The 20967-nt window shown below is 46.7% G+C and overlaps 1 long non-coding RNA gene across 1 annotated transcript; it reads right to left on the bottom strand.

Moving 5' to 3' along the window:
* Window positions 1-2084: 2084 nt before the first annotated feature.
* LOC140694754 (uncharacterized) lies at window positions 2085-10429 on the bottom strand. The gene is made up of 3 exons (XR_012070372.1): window positions 10155-10429; window positions 2733-2892; window positions 2085-2330 (listed from the first exon to the last, which is right to left on the bottom strand). It is a non-coding gene; the product is annotated as an uncharacterized lncRNA (long non-coding RNA).
* Window positions 10430-20967: the final 10538 nt, after the last annotated feature.

Genomic DNA, 20967 nt, shown 5'->3' with positions numbered 1-20967 from the left:
ATGTTGGGCTGGCAGGGAGCGGGAGGTAAAATGTCAGAGCCCCAGAAGGAGCAGACTGCCTGAGTGTTGGTGTAGAGTCCCCATCCCTCCTGGGTAAACCACACCCCAACCTCGGGGAATAATCAAGGGCTCACCGTAGGCCCCTGTGTGTGGGAGAGCTGCCCTCAGTCCCAGTGTCCAACTTGCTAGGTAGGTAGAAGTGTTCTTGAGTCCAAATTCATTCTCCTCAGTGCAGGCCAGGCCAGTAAGTTGGGAGACCAAGTGTTGGGGCATGGAATAGCAAGTTTCTGTAGACCTAGATGGCAAACTAATGTCCTGGAAAACCATCTCCCCAAGTCAGAATTCAGGCTGCTTTCCTATGTGCTTGGTTTTTGCAAACTTCTTGGTGTAGGAATTCCTTCTTGTTAGAATCCTTTGTTCTTGCAGCTATCTCCCTGGGTCAGATCCCTGTAAACCTCCAACAAAACAAACGTTATTTTCTATTCTGCAACGTGTTATCTTTATATGATTGGAAAAGTGTTAAATACCCTTAAAGGTCAGAGCCTTCAGAATAGGCTCTCCTGTATATTTTGGGCTCTAGGCAACATTGTTTTACAAGCAAGAAGAAGCCTAGGAGACAGAGCACAGGGTTAAAATCAAAGGAACAGATCTAATATGGAGTCAGATTTCTTCTTTTCTATTACTGTGGCAGAAGCCACATGAGGATTTAAATCCCTTAAAGTTAAAAGTAAGTAAAACTTTAAAGGAATTTACATACATTGGTGGGAACTTGCATAGCATATCTGGAAAAGCACACAAAGGATTGTAAACATTGGCATCTCCAGGGAGGCGTGTAAGAACAGAGGATGAGGGAAAACTTCTTTCACTTGAGTATTTTTTGCTCTGTTTGAATTTTTTTAACCATATGCATATATTTCTTTTTCAGTTAAAATAAATGTGTAATGGAGCAAAGGAGTAACTAGTTCAGCAAATACAGCAGCCATAGACTCACTGAGTCATCATTTTCGATTTAAGCCAGGAAGCATTGATTGTCTCTCTCCTATGTGCCCAGTGCTGTTTTAAAACATTTTTATATATTTTTTTTATAAAATAATAACATGCTATCCCTCACCCCTGCTCAGGGCTGGTGGGAAACCAACTGAGTTTTTATTGAGTTGTTTTCCAAGGAGTAGAGATGAGTTATAAACAGAACACAACTTCAGGGCAAAACAGGCGGACTGGTTTTCCAGCAGGCCAGATAGCGATGACGGGTTTTCAATAGAGGCGCACAGAGGCTGAGAGAGAAAGCCTCCAGGACCCTACAGAAAGCTGCCCACAGTGCCTTCTCCATGGCACTACTGAAATAGGAAAGAACAAATCTGACTCCATATTAGATCTGTTCCTTTGACTTTAAACCTGTGCCCTGTTTCCTAGGCTTAGTCTTGCTGTTTCTGCACCTTTTGTGAAACAATGTTGCCTAGATCCTGAAATATACAGGAGACCCTATTCTCAAGGCTCTGACTTTGAAGGATATTATCACTTTTCCATTTGTATAAAGATAACAAGATACAGAATAGAAAATAACATTTGCTTGTTGGAGGTTTACACGGATCTGACCCAGGTGAAGAGCTGCAAGAACAAAGGATTCTAAAAACAAAGAATTCATACACCAAGTTTGCATCAACCAAGCATTCCCGCTTCCCCTTTTTAATATAAGAAGAGCCTGAATTCTGACTTGGGATGATGGTTCTCCAGGACATTGGTCTACCATCTTCTCCACTGGCTTTACAAATTAAAGCCGCTATTTCTTGCCCCAAATCCTTGTCTCCTGATGTGTTGGCCTATAATGCACGAGTAGAACAAGCGTGGACTCGGAAACACAAACATACATTGAAAGTACGCATTTGGTATATTAAATGACCTGCTTCCACTCGTATTCCTGAGGTTTTCTTCTCTTGACCACTCCTACTATATTTATGAAAAACCTGTCATGTGGACACATTTCCTTCTCTAGCCACTACCCTTCCATGTAAAAACTGATGCCAAGAAGGCAATGGAAGTTGCTAGAAGGTATTACCTGGCTAAAAAAGAGCAGAAGTGGGTTCTGGCTGATGTTCAGGAGCAGGCCGGGGCACCTGACAAGATGTCATAAGTACGGATAGACAGCTGGGCACCAAAGGAGAAGCTTCTAAACTTCCATGAGGGACTTGGATAGGAAGGAACAGTCCCAGACTATAGCTCTGATCCCACCACGAGCTTCCTGGGCAAGGCTGGGCAAGTCATTTAAATTCTCTAGACCCATGCTGTCCAACACGGGAGCCACCAGCCACATGCAGGATTATGATGTTATTCTGTAGCCAGACAGAATTATAAATAAACACTTTATTGCAAAGGGTCAGCAGGTATAATATTTAAAAACATTATTGGTTATCTTGCCTTAACAAGTTATTTTTGTATGTCTAGCTTTCTGTGGGTTGTAATGCCTGCGACTAATGTTTCCCTTACAGTGAGGTATTTTGAAATTATAAGTTACTGGACACAGTACACTCATATCACAGTTGAAAAAAACTGATTAAATAAGCAAGGTGATCTGACTTAGTAGTTATGAGCAGGGGCTCTGGGGCCAGCCTGCATAAGTATTAATTCTCACTCTCCCTCCAGGGAGTTCTGTGTGAATCTTGGACAAATTATTGTTGCTGTTGTTGTTGTTGTTGTCGTTGTCATTGTTATTATTTGTGCCTCTTTTTCCTTACCTTTTAAATAGCGAGGAAAATGTAGACTCTATCCCCTACAGTGTTGGCAGGATTAAATGAGTAAACGTCTGTGCTGCCCACTTCCCTGGGTTTCAGCATTCTCCAGGCAATCAGTGCAAAACACAGTGGCATTCTCCACTGTCTTCGTCAGTCTGGGATTCTGTAACAAATTACCGTGTGTCGGGTGGCTTAAAAAACCAGCATATTCCTTATGGTTTGGAGGCTGAGGCTTTCAAGGTCAATGTATCTGGGAGAGGATTGCCAGCTCGAAGATGGCTGTCTTCCCACTATCTTCATGGCCCAGAGAGGAGAGAGAAGCAAGCACTTTGGGGCCCTGTATAAGAACACTAATACCATTCATGAGGGCTCTACCCTCATGACCTCATTTTATCCTACTAATCACCTCCCAAAGGCCCCGCATCCCTATATCATCACCCTGGGAGATGAGGTTTCGACATATGGATTTTGAGGGGATGCATTCAGTCCACACATCAGCTAACTCTCCCAAACATGCAGTCATCAAACCTGTAGCTAATTTCAAAATATTGTTTATATCTCTCTGCCCATTTCCATTCCTACATCTACTAACACTGAAGCCCTGCTACATTTTATTTCTTATTTTCCTTGTGAGGTTTAATTGATTCCTCTAACTCCAAGGATTCGCTCACTCCAGTCTGCTTGACAGCCCTGCCAGGTAGGTCTTCCTTAAAACACCTTCCCACTTCACCTGGTTGTTTTTAGGTGTAAATGTCAGAATTCTCTCCACACCCCATCCTAGACCTTTAATCCCTTACACTACCACTCACTATGTTATTTTCCTATTACCACTGTAACAAATTCCCATAAGCTTAATAGCTTAAACCAGCACAGAATTATTAGCTTATGGCTGTGGATGTCAGAGATCCAACACAGTTCTCATTGGGATAAATTCAAGATACCAGCAGGGTTCCTTCCTTCTAGAGGGTCTAGAAGAGAATGTTTCCTTTTTTTTTTCCAGTTTACAGAGGTCACCCACCTTCCTTAGCTTGTGCCCCTCAACTTCCTCCATTTTCATGGTCAGCAGCCTTTCTGAACATTGCTCCATCGCTACACCTCCCTCTGATTTTAAACTCAGCTGGGAAATATCCTCCATTTTAAGGACCCCTGTGATTACATTCAGCCCACCTGGACAATCCAGACTACTCACCCTATTGTCTCATCTCAGGATCCCCTTGTCCCATCCCACTCAGGCAGTATGTATGTGGCTGTGACATTCACCTTGTGTAACATTTCCTCATGAGCAATTTATGGTTCAAGGCACTTATAAGTGACTTTTTGTTTTTCTTCCTTATCCTTTCTACATTCAGTTTGTCTGGTGAGATTATATGAATCCTTTTTATTTGTGCCCCTGCACTAATCTATAATAATGTATCATGGGTTTAAAGGCTAACTAATAGACAATTTAGGAGACAGAAATCCTCTAAGATTTTTAATCCTAAAATATCTGTCATCCCTTTTGCCATGTACAGTAACATGTCACAGGTGGCTACCCTGTGGCCGGGGAGGGACATGATTCTGCCATCACACTCCCCTCATTCTCACCAATGTGCTGATCAACTAACCAAGGATCTATGCTCTCCAATTCACTCACTTCCTCCCCCTTTCCATTGACTATCCTGTTCCCACCGCTTCCTTCATTCACCACATCAGGATTTCATGACCACATTCTCCCCTAAATGAAATGGGTATCTTGCATCTAATGTCTGACAGCTGTTCTTATTGTATATGCACACACTGACCTACACATAATCCCGTCCATCTATTTATTTTCCTAGAATCTTCCAGAAGAATCAGTTCCATGATGATGATGATGATACTGACAATGATGACAGGGGCCTCTCAAGGATTCTGATAAAGAGGGAATCGATAAAGGGAGGGAATCATTGCAAAATTGCCCCAGAAACAGGCTTAAAGGTAAATAACTCTTATAGTGTTTAATGAAATTGACTAATATTTAACTATTTTTAAGACTTTATATCACTGAATTTAAAATTTTAACGGGAATTTTCATTCACCACTAACCAAGATTCAACTCTGGGACCAAAATCTAAGGATTTCTGTCTTCTAAAAAATTGTCCACTAGCCTTTTAAACACGTGATCCTTTTAAAAAGTTTAGTGCTGGGCTGAAAATAAGCAGGATTCATATAATCTCACGAGACACAGTGAATGTGGAAAGACTAAGAAATAAAAACAAAAAGCCATTCATAACGTCTTGAACTTTATGTTGCTCACAGGAGAAAATGTTTGCCAATGTGTGTGTCACATCAACATGACGACTGAGTGGGATGGGGAAGCTGATCTTCCTCATCAGTCATTTATGCTGATTTGTTAGATGCCAAAACAGTTTCCTCATTGAAATTGCTTCTAACAAGTATGGAAGAATTTAGGTTCTACCAAAAGCAGGCTAAATATTTTCCCCTGCTTTCAGGTCTCTGGACTGAATGTCCCCACAAGAAGGACATGGTTATGTTTCATAGGGAAGTCTTCCTGAGAAGCAACAGGCTTTTCTAGGGCAGAACTGCAGGGCCCCCCATGGAGGGCTGGAGGAGGTCTAGAGGGGACACTGGAAAAACAGCAGGAGTGAATGCAGATACTGCTGCTCAGGTCGCCAAAGACAGCATTGCTATCTCTAAGGATATGACATTCTCCCAAATTTTCCATGAGTGAAGGAGCCTGTGAACACTAAGCAGGTTGTTAAGACACAGCAGCACATAATTTGCGTGACAACACAATTAGAGTATGATTTGATATTTGGAAAATAACTAGCCCATTGTTCTTTGAAACTGCAGCAGTAGCAATAGAAATAAAAAAGACTGAGCCGTCTTGGAGACAACAATCAATAAACAATTCTAAATCTGCAGAATTCCTTGACAACATTCAAGCAATGAGCTAGATGTGTGCTGCAGATACCTCTTACTGCAGGGCTCACTCCTGCAAAGCATAGAACTAGTTTCTCAGCACACAGAGGGAACCAAGTCAAGATTCCTAATCTTTTGAGATTTACTAAATGGCTGGAAAGGTCAGACAAGTACATACAGGCAAATATGATTAAATGTAATCAAATAATATCAAATGTGATTTGAGCACAGACGAAAGAGAAATTCCTTTCACCTGGGATCTAGAGAGACTTCTTCAGAAAATGTGGCTTTGGAGACGGCCAAAGACATGGGTGGAATTTTGGCAGAACAGGATGTAAGGAATTTAAAAACTTATTCTATAATTCATATAAAAATTCAAAGGATCCCAAAAATCCAAAACAACTTTGAACAAGAAAAACAAAGTTGGAAGACTTGCACTATCTGATTTTCAAACTTTTTTATAAAGCTACAGTAATCAGAAATTATGGTGTTGGTGTAAAACAGGAAAATAGAATAATGGAACACAATAGAATGTTCAGAACTAAACCAAGACTTATACAGACAATTGATTCTCAAAAAGGATGCTGTGGAGAAAGGATCTTTTCAGCATGTAGTGCTGGAACAATTAGATCGTGATACGCAAAAAAAAAAAAATGAACTTTGATCCACACCTCACAAAATATACAAAATTTACCTCAAAATGGATCATAGATCTTAATAGGAAATCTAAAACTATAAAACAGCTAGGAGAACAAGCATAGGCTTAAGGTTTATGGCCTTGGGTTTGGCAAATTTTTCTTTGCTATGACACCAAAAGTATCATCTATTTTAAAAAGAAACTGATAGAGTGAACTTTATGAACATGAAGACTCTTCAATGCTCTTCTAAACACTGCTAAGCAAATGAAAAGACAAGCCATAGACAGAAGCTATTTGCAGATCATATATCTGATAAAGTTCTCTCTTTGTATCTGATCCAGAATAAAGAGGTCTCAAAATTCAATAATAATTCAAACACCTGAATGAATGAGGCCAGAAAACACACTTCAGTAAAGATATCCAGATGGATAATAAGCATATGAAAAGATGCTGATTAAAGGTGTCATTAGTCATTAGAGAAATACTTTTAAAAACCACAGTGAGATACTAGTTCACATACATACTAGAATGAATACAGTTAGAAAGACTGACCTTACAAGGTGCTGGCAAGGAAGTAGAGCAACCAGAACTGATACACACCACGAGGAATTTACAATAGTACAACCATTTTGGAAAAGTCTTTAACAGATTCTTTTAAAAAGGTAAACACCTGTGTACCATATAATCCAGACATTCCTCATCTGGTGCTTTAGAAAGGAAATGCATATGTCCATACAAAGACTTGTAACCAAATATTCACTGCTATTTTATTTATAATAGCACAAGTTGTAAATAACCCATGCATCCATCAAGAAGTAAATGCAGAAAGAAATGATGGTCTATACAAACACTGCTCACAATAAACTCTTCAGTAAAAACTCAGCACTAAACAATACTCTACTATAAGACAAACAAGCTATTAATACAGCAACACAGATGATTCTCAAAATAATTACACTGAATGAAAGAAGTCAGACAACATAGAGTAGATACTGCATGAATCCATTCATATAAGGATCTTGAAAATGCAAACCAATATGTTGTGATAGAAAGCAGATCAATGGTTCCCAGGGGAAGAGACGGGGAGGGAGGGAGGGACAACAAAAGTCAGGAGAGAAGCTTTGTGGGTGATGGGTATGTTCACTGTCTTGAGTGTGGTCATGGTTCCTTGGGGATATACTTACGTCAAAACGTATTAAGCTGTACACTTTAAACGTGTGAAAATTATTTTGCCAAGTATACCTCAAAGCTGTTTTAAGAAAAAAGGCACTTTAGTCCTGATCCACCTCAGCGCCTGATTGGAGTGACATGATCAGTCCCTCACACTGTCTGCCTAACGGGAAGGTAGAAAAGCTCTCACGGAAGATAACATGGATTTTTCATTTGCAATGTCTGCCATGTAGTAAAGAATTTCTAGACATGCAACATGTCCAGACTATATGACAGATAACATGAGAATAAGGAGCATTAGACAAAGGATGCTAACCCCAGGTGATGTAGGCATCAGAGTTTCCAATAAAGGCTATAAAATACTTTTAATATATTCAAGAAAATAAGGAAATGATGGGACAATAGATAACAGGGTAGAGACTTTCACCAGAGAAATATACTGGAATGTATTTTTAGGAAAAATCAAACTGATACTCTAGAACTGAAGCTTTCAGCTCTGGAAACAGGTAAACAGAGCTAATTAGGATCCCTTTTAAGTAAAACTTTCAGTAATTCTGGGTAAAATATAACAACAAATTAACACAGAGCTAACTATGGAGAGAGAAGTTCCCTGATGACAATACAAAGAGAACACTTAAAGCCCAGAGTGGTCATCTTGTGAGCTGATGCCACTGCACCCTGTAGGGAAGGGGTTTTCATCTGCACATAAATAGGGATACAATGTCCATGTAGGAAAAAGGGTCCATACCAGATGTAGAAGACTCTTCCTCTATATCTATATAGTCAGAGACAGAGATGTAAAGTGGCAGCAGAGGTCACAGTGACACAGGGCCCTGGGCCAAGGAGTGTGAGCACCTCTGCAAGCTGGGAAAGGTAGGATGACGAATCCCTCCCAAGAGCCTCGGTGTGGAACTTAGCCTTGGCCACTCGTTGGTTTTAGCCCACTGACATTGACTTTGCACTACTGCACCCTAGAACAGTGAGAAGATGAATGTGTATTGCTTTAAGCCACTGAGTCTGTGGTCCTTTGTTACAACAGCAATAGGAAAGGAACTCAGGAACCAATATGAACTTGAACCACAGGCTGCCTGCTGTGCTGGCAGGAAGTCCTTTGTCTCTGATCCTGGGGGAGTGTCCTGTCCTCTGGCAGCATCCACAAACTACCTCATGCTAACTTGGCAGTTTGCAGAGGGTTAAATCTTATCCCTGCACAGTTCTTGATATTTAGTTAATAAAAATGATGCTGTCATCATGGGTATTTTTCCATCTTTTAAATACCCTTCAGTCTTCTAATAAAGCTACTTCTAATTAAGAGACCGTGTAAATAGTTTTCAATCTTCATAATAAATAACTGTGGTTTTATCTGGTTACTTAAATTATGAATAATAATGTTCACATTTGTAAAAGTTATTAAAATCAACATTGTTTAATGAAAATATCATTTCTTTTCGCATGAACATGTATTAACTACAAGAAATGTTCCATGCTTTCTTCTACGATTTACTGTTAGAGCCTTAAAGAATAATATTTTCCTCAAAAGATATTACGGCAAAGGGATTTCTTTTGGTGGAACTGTTCCGGCATCAAATCTGGTGCATGTCTCAGGCCACTGGCAACATAGAGATGATAGAAATTAGGAGGCATTATAAACACAGAATCATTTTTAAAGGAATTAAAAAAACTGGATGTGTGTAAACAAAGAATCAGAGAATATTCTGGTGAAATAAATGTATTTTTCAGCTTAAGCAAGACATGGGGTGAATAAATCTGAAATGAAAAAACCACCCAGAGATTAGCAGCAAGTCATGCATGCAGTGTGAATGATCAAAACCAAGTTGTTTCCAAACCAGTGTGCAGGCTTGATGCCTTCATGAATCAAATCTGTGTGGCACCAGGCCACCTTGAATACATGTTGATGAGGTATTTATAAGCCCTTCACCATCCCAAATCAAAGCCCACACACGAGCCACAAGACCATCACCTACACATTTGGAAAACACACAACATGGTGAATAGCACTTTTCTTGTTCAGTAGCCGGTGGCAGCGAACTGTGAGCAGACAGAGATACAGGGACACAGAGGCACCTCCCCTCACTCAGCTGATAAACTTCCGTGCATCCCTGGGGACAGGATTGTCATAAAATGCACCATGGATTGATTCTCCTCCTAGGAAAGGAACCGTAGTGCTGTCATTAGGTTTGAGCAGGGGTGGGTGGAGGATCTCAGAAGAGTTGTTTCAGCACACCAATAGAATTCTTGGCCACCGTGACCACGAAAGACAAGTCCCCTGCCATCCCGGTAGGCACTTGGGCTCCTGACAAAAGCTGGGCTCAGTAAAGGGTTGAGTAGAAGGCACAGACCTGAGGGATGCCCCAGCAATAGGCAGGAGGTAGGGCCTGGTTTATACTGCTCTGGGTGTATCCCAGACTCATCCGAATACGAAATCAGAAATTTGCAAAACAGCAGAGCTGGGGTGGATCATCTACTCCAGACTCCTCACCTTACAGTTAAAAGGGTGGCAACCCTGACAGGCAAAGCAACGTGCTAAAGGCAGAGCGTGGAAGTCGCAGTGCCAGATGAAACGCAGCGTGCAACCCCCGTTCAAGGCCGCTGACTCTGACGACAGGGCCAAGGTTTCCAATGAGGGGAATAAGACAGTGTAAATACTTTGTTCCCCCTAAAACCCCAAATGTTTTTTAAAGGCACAAAAACTCACCTTAACTAGATCTCTTCTGAGGGGGCTCTCTTCTGCTTCTTCGTCTTTCTGTCTCCATTTCCCTCTCTCAGACACAAACACATTCAGTTTTGTGAAAGGGGACTTCCTTCCATACAAAGACAGACTTCACATCTTCAGAAAGATACCTGAGAAAGCACGTTTCTCAATTCAAGTCTTTGTGTGAGTTCTGGGCAACTGGCTTATTTTCTAGAACAATCGGTAGTTACAAAATCAGGAAATCATCTTCCACAAAGGCAGAGTTCTGGTCCGTGTTGATAAAGTTGGGGATGTCACATTTCATGAGTCTGTTCGGCTCCTCCTCTGGCCACCTGCTGCATCTGATGGCTTCCTGGAGCCGAATAACACTGTAAAGGGCTATGGTAGGGATACCAGCTTTGGCCTTGTCCAAGTGGTCCACTTCATTGATGTAGCAGTGAAAGAGGGACCTAGATTCGTCATTGCACTGCCAGAGAACACCTTGGGCAGCAGCGGTCTTCCAAAGTCTGACACAAAGCTGTTGAGTCTAAATCTCTTCTCGGGAGACTCTGCATTGCTACAAAGAAAACCAAAATAAAATATCGTTCACAGTGTAGCTCGGTGACCTGAAGAATCATAGTTTTTGCCATCTACTGAGAGTAAATCCCTGCACAGAGCATGCTGACATGCACTGGAATTGAAAGACATCACTTCTGAACACATACAATTAAACCCAAGGCAAAAGTCTAAAGTGAGGGCCCATGGACCATCCTAAAAAGACATCGTTCCCTGAGAATCCTCAATATTGGTGCCTCGCACACCAGTGTTTCTCCGTGGGACACTCAGATCTCTTCATCAGGATTCGTTAAAGTGCTTCTTAAAATGCAGAATTCTGGGGTGCACACCCTCAGAGTCTCCAGAGGTAGCGACTGGTAGTCTGTATTTTCATAGCCACCAGGATAACTAAACATGCTCAGGTTTAGCACCGCAGTCTACATCGGGTCACCTGAGCATCGACAATTCTGTCTCACGGGATGGGGGGTGCCATGTGTGTCAGGGTGCTGTCCTACCCATGTGTCTCCCCTGATTCTCAGAACTGACAGTGCTGCCCCATTGGGCACGAAATACCACCGTTTCACAATGCATACGCAGGGCGCCCGACTGAAAAACAATCAGTGATAGGAGAGGGGACAAAACTCAGCTTCCTGTTACCTTGTTTCACTTACTGTGGGACGAGTGATCAATTCAAGGGTAATAAATCAGTGAATGAGTGAATAACATGACTCGCGTTAGTCCCACGAGTGCCTGGAAGAGCAAGCCTGGGCACATTGAGAACCATAACAGCCCATCTACTTAAATGTCATCCTCCACAGATCTATGTAAAGGTTACTTCCACCCAGGCAGTGACTCCAGAAGGGCAAGAATCATGTATGAACACACTCTCAAATCCAGAACAGAACCTGACAACAATTAGGCTCTGGAGTCTGTGTTTAGCGAGTGTGGAATCTCAGTGATTCCAGCTCTTACACCTTGCCTTCCCATCCCACCACACACGATATGGCCCTTATGTCCAGTTCTCCCGGGGCTGGGGCCACGGAACCCATTTATAGGACTGGAAGAATCTGATCATTTAAACCATCCCCCAGATTATCATCAAGAGTCACCTGCATTTCAGGGATCAGTAATCCCAGAAGCTTTGCAGTTCAGGCAGCTGAGGGATTTTTATATCAGCTCTGTCTTCTACTGTGACTGCCTGGGTGACATCAGACAAGGAATTCTGAAAAGCCTGAACTTTTCCTTTCAGGAATAATCTAATTAACAAATCTCGTTGACCACTCAACAAATGTGATGTGAAGATCAATAATTTACACAGGAGTACAACATTCACTAGGTCGTGGATTTAGAATCAGAGGAAAATCATTTTAGAAAGGTTGACAGAATGTAGCTTTAATGTGAATTTAAGTATTCTTACCTTTCAGTAAATCATCTTCCCCTACTTATCACTTCACCCAAGTTTAAAAGATGTCTGAGAACAGGGATGAGTGTGTCAGCAATCTGAGACCCAATAACCTAAAATGTCACCTAGGAAAAAGAGGGGAGTAACACATTTTTAAAAAGCATGGTAAGGATGGCGGGGCCATCCCCAACCCCAGACTAAGAAGCTCTGAGTAATAGCTTTCCTGCCTGCCTGGGGCATCAGCTGATGTGAAAATCCACCCAGAAACCTCACTGTCCAGCAGCTCTTCCATAACACAGGCTACACTTTCTCAGAATTAAGAATTGCGTCCAGTAACCACTTCGCTGAAGAATAAAGACAAAGGAGAACAAGAGAGTTCTGCCCCTCCCAAGGGAGAGCCCAGACCTCGGGCTGCATGCACTGCGCCCACCTCCCTGGAGAAGAATAAACTGGAGAAGGGCGTTCTGCGAAACTGCGGCAGCAAAGGTTGAGATGGGAACAAATTGACCAGCTGGCCAGGGACAGCCCCCTCCGTCGCTGCCTTGGCGGCTGCCTCAGCCCTCTCAGCCCATCCTGCCCACCTCCGGTGGCTAAGCTGTCAGAGAAATTGCTTTGCGACCTGGAGCAACAGAGGCTGCCCTCAGGCCAATCTGCGGAAAAGATGGGAGCTAAACCCCCAGCTCCCGAGCGGCAGGCTCCATACCCCCGCCAACACCCCGACGCCCCCGCACCCTACTGCAACCCCGGGGAAATATGACCCGAAGAAGTGTGACCTGGGAACGAGGGGCAGCAGAGGCCGCCCCCACGTCAGGCCTGCAGAGAGATTGGAGCTTATCCTCCAGCTCTCCAGGGGCAGCCCCTGTCCTCTCCACCTCCTGATCTCACCGCGCCCACCTTCCAGGAGCAATCAGACCAGGTGTGGGGTGTCAGGCGAATCTTGCGCCAGAGAGGACGTCCCCAGGCCAGGTCAGGGGAGAGGAGAAGAAGTGGCCCCATTAGGCGGGGCAGCCGGCCGTCGCAACTGCCTCTGCCCCTCGACCACATCGGGCCCGTCTCCCAGGAGCAAGCTGACCTGGAGACGGGCATCCGGCTTCTTGGGCAGCAGAGGACGCCCCCAGGATTGGTCACGGGGAAGAGGAGAGCAAATTGACAGGCTCCGCGCTGCAGGTCTTCTACCCCCGCCATCGCCACCCCCGCACCTTAAAGGCACCGCCCAGGGCGCCCCTCCCCCAGCAGGCTGAGTGGGACAGGTGCGTCTGGTGACCTGGGGCAGGAGAGGCCACTCCCACACCAGGCCATCGGGGAGACGGGAGCCAATCCACCAGCTCCCCAAGGCAGTCCCTACCCCCGCAGCAGCCACCACTCTTGCCCATGACCTCACAGTGGCCTTCTCTAGGGAGCAGGCTGACCTGGAGATGGACGTCCGACGAACTTGGGACAACAGGGACCGCCCCCAGGGCAAACCATGGGGGGAAGTGGGAGCAAATGGACAAGTTCCATGGGAAAACCTGCCGCTGCTGCCACCACCCCCAAAGTACCAAGTCCAACTCCCGGGGTCAGGCCGACTAGGATACACGCGTCTCATAACACAGGGCAACAGCGACCGCCCCCAGGACAAGACGCGGGGAAGATGGGAGCAAATGGTCCGCTCCCCCGCTGCAGGCCCCCGACCACCGCCACCCCTGCACCCTGACTACCCTGCCTCCCGCACCCAGCAGGCAAAGTGGGACAGGGGTGTCCCGGGACCTGGAGCAGCAGAGGCCGCCTTCAGGCCACGCGGTGCAGACATGGAGCTAATCCACAATCTCCTCCGGGGCAGCCTCCCTATGCCTGCAGCCACCACCTTACCAGCCCCCTGACCGCACCGCACCCATCTCCCAGGAGCAAGCTCACCTGGAGTCGGACCTCAGGCAAATCTCCGGCGGCAGCCGTCGCCCCCAAGCCAGGCCGTGGGGGAGAGAAGAAATGGAGCAACTCCCTGGAACACATCCCCTGCCCCTGCCGCCTCCGCCGCCGCCTCCCAGGAGCAAGTTCATCTGGAGACCCGCGTCCCGCCTCTAGGGCAGCAGAAGCCGCCCCTGGCTCCGCCTCCGGGGAGAGCGGAGCGAATTGATCGGCTCCCCCGCGGCAGCCTCCCTCCCCCCGTGGGTCCCGTACCTTAACGGCCCCGCCCCCACTCCGCACTCAGCAAGCTGAGTGGGACAGGAGTGTCCGGCGACCTGGGGAAGAAGAGGCCGCTCCCAGGCCCAGCAGCCGGGACAAGGCAGCTATTCCACCCGTTCACCAGGGGTAGACCCGCTCCGCCCCTCTGCCGCTGCCACCGCCCTCTGACCTAACCGCCCCACCTACCAGGAGCAAGCTTACCTGGAGTGCAACATCTGGCGAATCTCCGGCGGCCAAGCCCCACCCCAGGCCAGGCTGCAGGGAAGAGAAGAAATCGATTGGCTTGCCCGGGCAGCCTCCCAACCGCCACCGCCGCCGCCGCCGCCCAAAAGCATTGCAATAGCCTACCGGGGTCAGGCTGACTGCAAGGATGTGCACTTGCCTTCTTATCCTGGCCAGGTCCCTGAGCACCTCCCTGCATCCCTACACTCCCTGCACCTCTGCACCCCTGCTACTCTCTGCAATTCTGCATCCCTCCACCCCCACATCCCCTGAAATGCCTGCGCCCTCCACAGCCCCTGCACCCCTGTCACCAGTTACACTTTTGCGCTGCTTACACTCCTGCACCCCTGCATGTCCCACACACCACCTCTTGGGCCTTTGGCAGAGTCTCTGCTGTTAGAGCAATGCACAGTGACTCACTCTTTGCCAGTATATGATGCATCAGTGGACGTCAGGGGTTGCCTGCAGGAAGGTACATGTTCCCGGTCACTAGCCTGGGCCACTAGGGTGATCTCTGTGAGGTCACCCAGGACGGGTTCAGAGATGCTGTTCTCTGGGAAGAGAGGAGTTGAAACCGGTCTTGAGGGCAGAGCTGTGCTCACCAGGCCGTCCACACTTCATGTTTTACACAGGGCTTCGGAGAAGTGAAATGGATCCGGCCAAGTAATACCGGCCTGCTGTGAGCCCACCTCAGTCCTGGGCTCTGAGTCAGACCGACTGGCTCCCTCAATCAGGGCCCAGTTTGGGCACCTGAATGGTCCCTTTGAGGCATCCCAACAGTTCTCAGGATGAAGTCTGGCTGCTTCCACCCCATGGCCCTCCCTCCTACTGTGCTGGCCTCAGGAAGGTTCCTTATATGGGGAAGAAGGCAGCCCACACCCTACCCCACCCCTCACCTTTCTCTAACCCAGGCTGGTGCTCTCTCTGCCTCTCAGAGTCTGGGAAGCCATCCCTCTTCAGTTATGTCCCTTCTGAGATGGACTTGCTTCCACTCAATTCTAGGCGAGGATGCACCATGGAATGCACTGGGTAAGAGAACCAAAATAAATAATTTCTTCTGTGAGGTTGTCTGTTTATCTACTGGGGCTGGGCTGTGTGTAGTTTGCTACAGCTATTGGTGTGAGAGGCTAAAACAGCCTGTGTGTCCTTGTTTTCATCTCCCCGCTGTCTTTGGGTTTTCCCTAGACACTCCTGAGACATTTACTTCTGTTAGTATTATTCCTGTTATTACACACGGGCCCTACTGACATGGAGGTAAGGTGTTGGGGGAGCGGGACAGAGCAGGGCATCTGCAGTCCTGTGATTAGTTCTCATTGAGCCTGTGCCCTGAGCTGTGACCTCCACAAGTGTGTCTCTTTCCCCCCACCCCAATTTGGGTGACACAGAAGGGATTTCCCTTCTCCCAGGTTGGTTAGGCTCTGGTAAAATAATTTCTCATTAAAAAAACAAACAAAAAACAACTTCCCCCAGTGAAACAGAATGTTCTGGGTGTATTTCAATACAGTTATTTTCTCCTCTCCAGGCAGGAAGCATGAGGAGTTATCCTCTGACCTTCATTCTGAGAACAGGATATGGTCCTGGATGTAAAATACATGAAAAAGAGCATGGGTCCCCTCTGACTGGCCCCCTGGAGTTGTCACACTCTGATTTCCCCACACTGAGCCTCCTGCTGGCCTCAGGGACCTGTTAAATCTGCCTGCCCCCGGGGTTCTTACAAAAGCAGGTTCTGCCTTGGGAGCTGTGACTCTCCAAGCCTGCCCGCTGTTCCCTTTGCAACCTCTCTGGGTTGGAAGCAGCTTTCCCCCTCAGTCTTCTGGGATCTAAGAAGAGCAGTGGGTTTGCAGCTCCCTCAGATTTGGTGTTATTTTCAGGACAGGAGGAAGAACTTCTGAGCTCCACACGAGCTGGACCAGAGGCTGGAATCCTCCCTTCCTCTGCCACCGTGCAATCAGTGGCTGTGGTTCTAGCCGAGTTTCTGAAGATGTGGACTTAAACACACATATCCCAGCCCCCACAGGAGCACACAGTCCCATAAATCCCCCTAGTTTCCACTGGTAACTATGGAGCCGATGGGGACACGGGTTTCGGGACCACAGAGGCCTGACTGCACGACGTGCTCCGTGGCCTATTTACGTGGTTGCTCCGGGCCTTGTCTGAAGTGGCTTGTTTACCACACCTGGTACGTGGGAAACACAAAATAAGTACTAGAACCTTCACTTTTTCTCCCTCCAGGGCCTTCAAACGTAGAAAGTAATAAGTGAACTCAGACAGCCTAGTCACCACAATGAGGTCCGTCCAGCCTGGCTCTCCTGAGTGATGGGCACTGACTTGCACCTTAACTCGGAACAGTAGGGGAACTGCCTTCCTCTAACTGGGCCTCTCCCCACACCAGGCACGCCCGCAGCTCAGACGGGGCCAGCTCCCCAACTGAGGTGTGTGCTGGTGGCTTCAGTGTGACCTGGCCCTGCCGGGACATGAACCTGCAGTGAGTGAGGTGGAGGGTCGGGTGGAGGGGGGTCCCTTCTGGGGTGGCAGGGGGCCCGGTAGCACCCCTCCCAGCCTGGTGCCTGGGGCTCCCTAACACCTCCTACAGCTCCTGGGTTGGCTCCGGTCCTGGCCACTCCACACACCCTCCCAGTATCTTTTCATTATGTCCCTTTTCTGCTTTTATCAGCGAGAAGTGGCTTCTGTTGCTTGTTCAGTGAAACAGTACATCGGGAAACCAGACTACTTCTAACATCAGTAAAATACCAACCTCGGTCAGCTCGCCGGGCAGACCGTGCAGCACAAAGGCCTGAACAGGGCTGTGCGAACGGCTTACGTGAAGGGTCCTCAGCATCTGTCTTCAGAGATACAGAAGCTGATGGTTCAGGTAAAACCTCAGGGTGGGATTGAGGAATCCAAAGCTGGTTGGTTTCAAAGGCTAATTGGTCAGACCAGACCCCTGAGCTGTGGTCAGAAGCCTGGCTCACCGTCACGCAGACTCAGCGCCCTAAGTGCCGGGTGGGGCCGGTGCTGTTCCCTTTGTAGGCTCTCGTTGGGGATTCAGTGTAGCCCCTTAAATACAGCAGAAATTCCAGCCCCATTAGCCCCCACCCTGAGTGTTCCATGACACAAATCCCGGGAGTGTTTAATTTTCATCTTTGTTTAGGAGGATGAAGGTGGTTCAAGAGAAGACATAAATTCACACTTAGTGACACAAGGTCACAGCCAGTACTTCCTCCTCGGAGAGCTATGTGCTCCCACAGTGGTGGCTGGGGGCTCGGCAGAGACCCTCTGCTGGTCCCAGAAGGACTCGCTCCTCTGGCCACAACTCATGGGTTGGACAGCAGATCCAGAGGGTGACAGAGCATCTTTCCTGGGAATTTGGAACTGACACATAGAAATCAAGTTCACTCATCTGGAGTTTGGCGGAGGGGAGGGGCGGTGGTTGGAAATCAAATGAAACCAGAGCATGAGAGACACTTAGAAGTGAAAGAGCGAGAGACAGAGAGACTGAGCTTGTGAGAGCAAATAGTCAGAAAGAAGGCAAACAATCAGGGGACAGAGGAATTCCAGCTCCTGACTGTCTAGTCTGTCTCAGCCCATCAATGACCCCGTGAGATGTTTAATAACATTCCAGTTTTGCAGATTAGGAAACAGGCTGAAAGAGGTGGGGGCTGGGTTTGGGTGCACAGTTAATTCAATTGCCACTGGACCCCACACTTCCCATTGCCTGAAGGCACCCTAATCCTCACTGGGACCCCTGTGGTCCCCTGACAGCCCAGCACCCTGATCAAAGGGACCCTGCGGGAGTGGGAACCCCTCTTGAGTGTGGAGAGTTCCCTGCCCCGAGATGCCATGCATCAGCAAGCTCCCGCTCACCCCAGGTTAACATCAGCCCAGCTGTACAGTCTCCCAACCCGCTTCCCTCCCTGCCAGGCACCCCCAACCTTACCACCGAGTGTACTGCAGGAATTCAGGCACAGGGATGCCCAAATCAACACGAGCCCACCGGCTATAGAAACAGCAGACTCCCAGCCCCGCCTGGGTTGCGAGGGGACAGAAGGTGTCCTCAACTTTCATGTGTCTAAAACAATCTTCTTCAGCTGGAGGTTCTAGAGAAAAATAAAAGGTCCAAAACATAGTTTGGTGAGGAATTCCTCCAAGGACCTGACTCCAGTGTCTACAACCATGTGTACCTACCCCCGGAATTGGGGTGAAGGTGGATTATTGATCAGCACAACCCCTGGTGGCCCAGCTCCTTGGCTTGGCTGCCCAGAGGGGGCTGGGGGAATGGGTAAGGCCAGGGCACTCAGGAAAAGCACAGAGGACCTGACCTCTCCCTTCTGCACTCGTAAACCCTTCCCCAAATCTCAAGGCATTGGACAGAGATCCGCCACAATAATGAGATGCTCCCATCTCTTCACTCACTCCTGTCGGTTCACTTACATGCTGAGCATCCACTGGGTCCCAGGACAAGACACATAGAATGGCTGATGGGACAGGCTTGGTCCTTCCCCCTGGAGCCTGTTCAATCTGATCAAAGAATGATCACTCATAAAGAGTTTCTCAAAATTATACAGAGACCAAAGACCAACTGCAGAGTGAACCAAATTTAAAAATATATATGAAGATCCCCCAGTCTCCCCGCCTAAGGTTAACAGCATAAAGCAAAAAATTCTTGCCTTTAATCACCAGGGAAGTTGTCACCCCCTCTCAGGTGGAAAGGAGAGTTATTCTTTGAGCACGTCACAGAAGTGCTCCATCGGATTGGACCAGGGCATCTACATTCATTCAGCAAATGTGTATAAGCTCCTACTACATACGGGAATCTCCTAACTAGACCGTTCCCAAGGCTCTCGGGCTTTATCAGTCAACAAAATAGACATGACTCCCCATCACTGGGGGCTCAGAATTTTAGCAGAGGAAACAGGCAGCATGTTGGGGTAGCAAGAGTTTGGATAAATTTTTAAAAAAGAGTGATATGAGCAAACTCGGTTGATGGCGGTGGGGTGGGAGGCAGGCAGGAGAGAATAAGGCAATCCTAGCAGATCTCACGGAGTAATGAACTTGAAGCAGAATAGATCCAGAGGAAGAAGGAAGAGCCGGAGCCAGAGGCCCCCAGAGTGAGGGGGAGAGTGTGGGCAGAGAGGCAGAGCACGCCGGGTCCTGAGGCCTTTGTGACGACTTTGGCTCCTAATGACATGGTGACCCGTTTAGTGAGTTTTGAGGGGAGGGGTGATGTAGTCCAACTTATGCTTTTGTGTTTGTGTTTTTTGGGGGGAAGTAATTTATTTATTTTAATGAATGTGCTGGTGATTGAACCCAGGATCTCAAGCATGCTAAGCATGCGCCCTACCACTGAGCAACACCCACCACCCCCAATGTATGTTTTTACAGGCTCCCTCTGACTCTGTGTGGATGAGAGATTGTAGGAAAGCAAAGATGGAAACAGAAGGCTATTGGTATCCAGGAAAGGCTGAAGGTGGCTCTTAGGAGGGCGGGGAGCAGAGAGCAGGTATTTAATTAAGACAGAATATCCAGAATTTTCTAACAAGCTGGATTTGCTGTCTGTGAGTGTAAAAGAAAGAGAGAGAAAGGACATGGTTCCAACATCTGGGCCTGGACAATGGGAGGGATGTCCTCTCCGGATGGGAAAGGGGATGGGAAAAGGTGGGGCTGAGCAGGTGGAAAGGGGCTGGTATCAGCTCAGTTCTTCAATGTCATGGTTAAGGGGTGTGTTACATATTGCCACAGAAGTGCCTAATAGGTAGAGGAATCTGTTTTCTTTTTCTTTTTAACATTTAAAAAATATAATTAAACATATTAATTGTATTATGTGAATGATTTGGGAATTTTGTTTCATGCCAAGTTATATGTTATATATAGCCAAATGGAGCATATATCAAAAAGGGGAGAAATGAGGGCTTTCACATAAACTGACTGTCCGTAACGTAGGTAAAATTTCAATAAAACCAGTCTTCAGGGCAAAAACCTCATCTCGGTGTTACATAAAAATAAATGAAAAACGACTATGTTGATGTACCATTATTTCATGTTACATAATAGCCCCAAACTAACAGTGTTTAACTATGAGGCTTGTAGAAATACTATTCGCTTTATTCACATAAATACAGAAGTGCAGAAATGTTCTAAGGTAGAATTAGCATCTTAGTGGAAATAATACATATTTGAGCATTTTACATGATATATATGTACTGATTCAAAATTTGGAAAAGTAATTTCATAGTAGAACATATGTATGAATGTGAAAGCAAGATGAATGAAAGGAAAAGAATGTGATGTGAGTCTCAGGGATAAAGGCTCAGATGGAAAGGGGAAATCAGGGAATTTTGGAGAAATCGAGAAATTGATGGCATGCCAATTTCCAAGGCTGGGTTGCTTCCACCAAAGGAATAGCAGAGAGAGAGAGGAGAGGCCCAGGAACCCACCCTGGGGAACACCCACAGTATATGTTTGGAAAAAACAGGAGACATTGGCAAAGGACCAGCC

Source organism: Vicugna pacos, unplaced genomic scaffold, assembly GCF_048564905.1.
Source record: "Vicugna pacos unplaced genomic scaffold, VicPac4 scaffold_103, whole genome shotgun sequence".
NCBI lineage: Eukaryota > Metazoa > Chordata > Mammalia > Artiodactyla > Camelidae > Vicugna > Vicugna pacos.
This window is presented reverse-complemented; position numbering and strand designations above follow the sequence as displayed.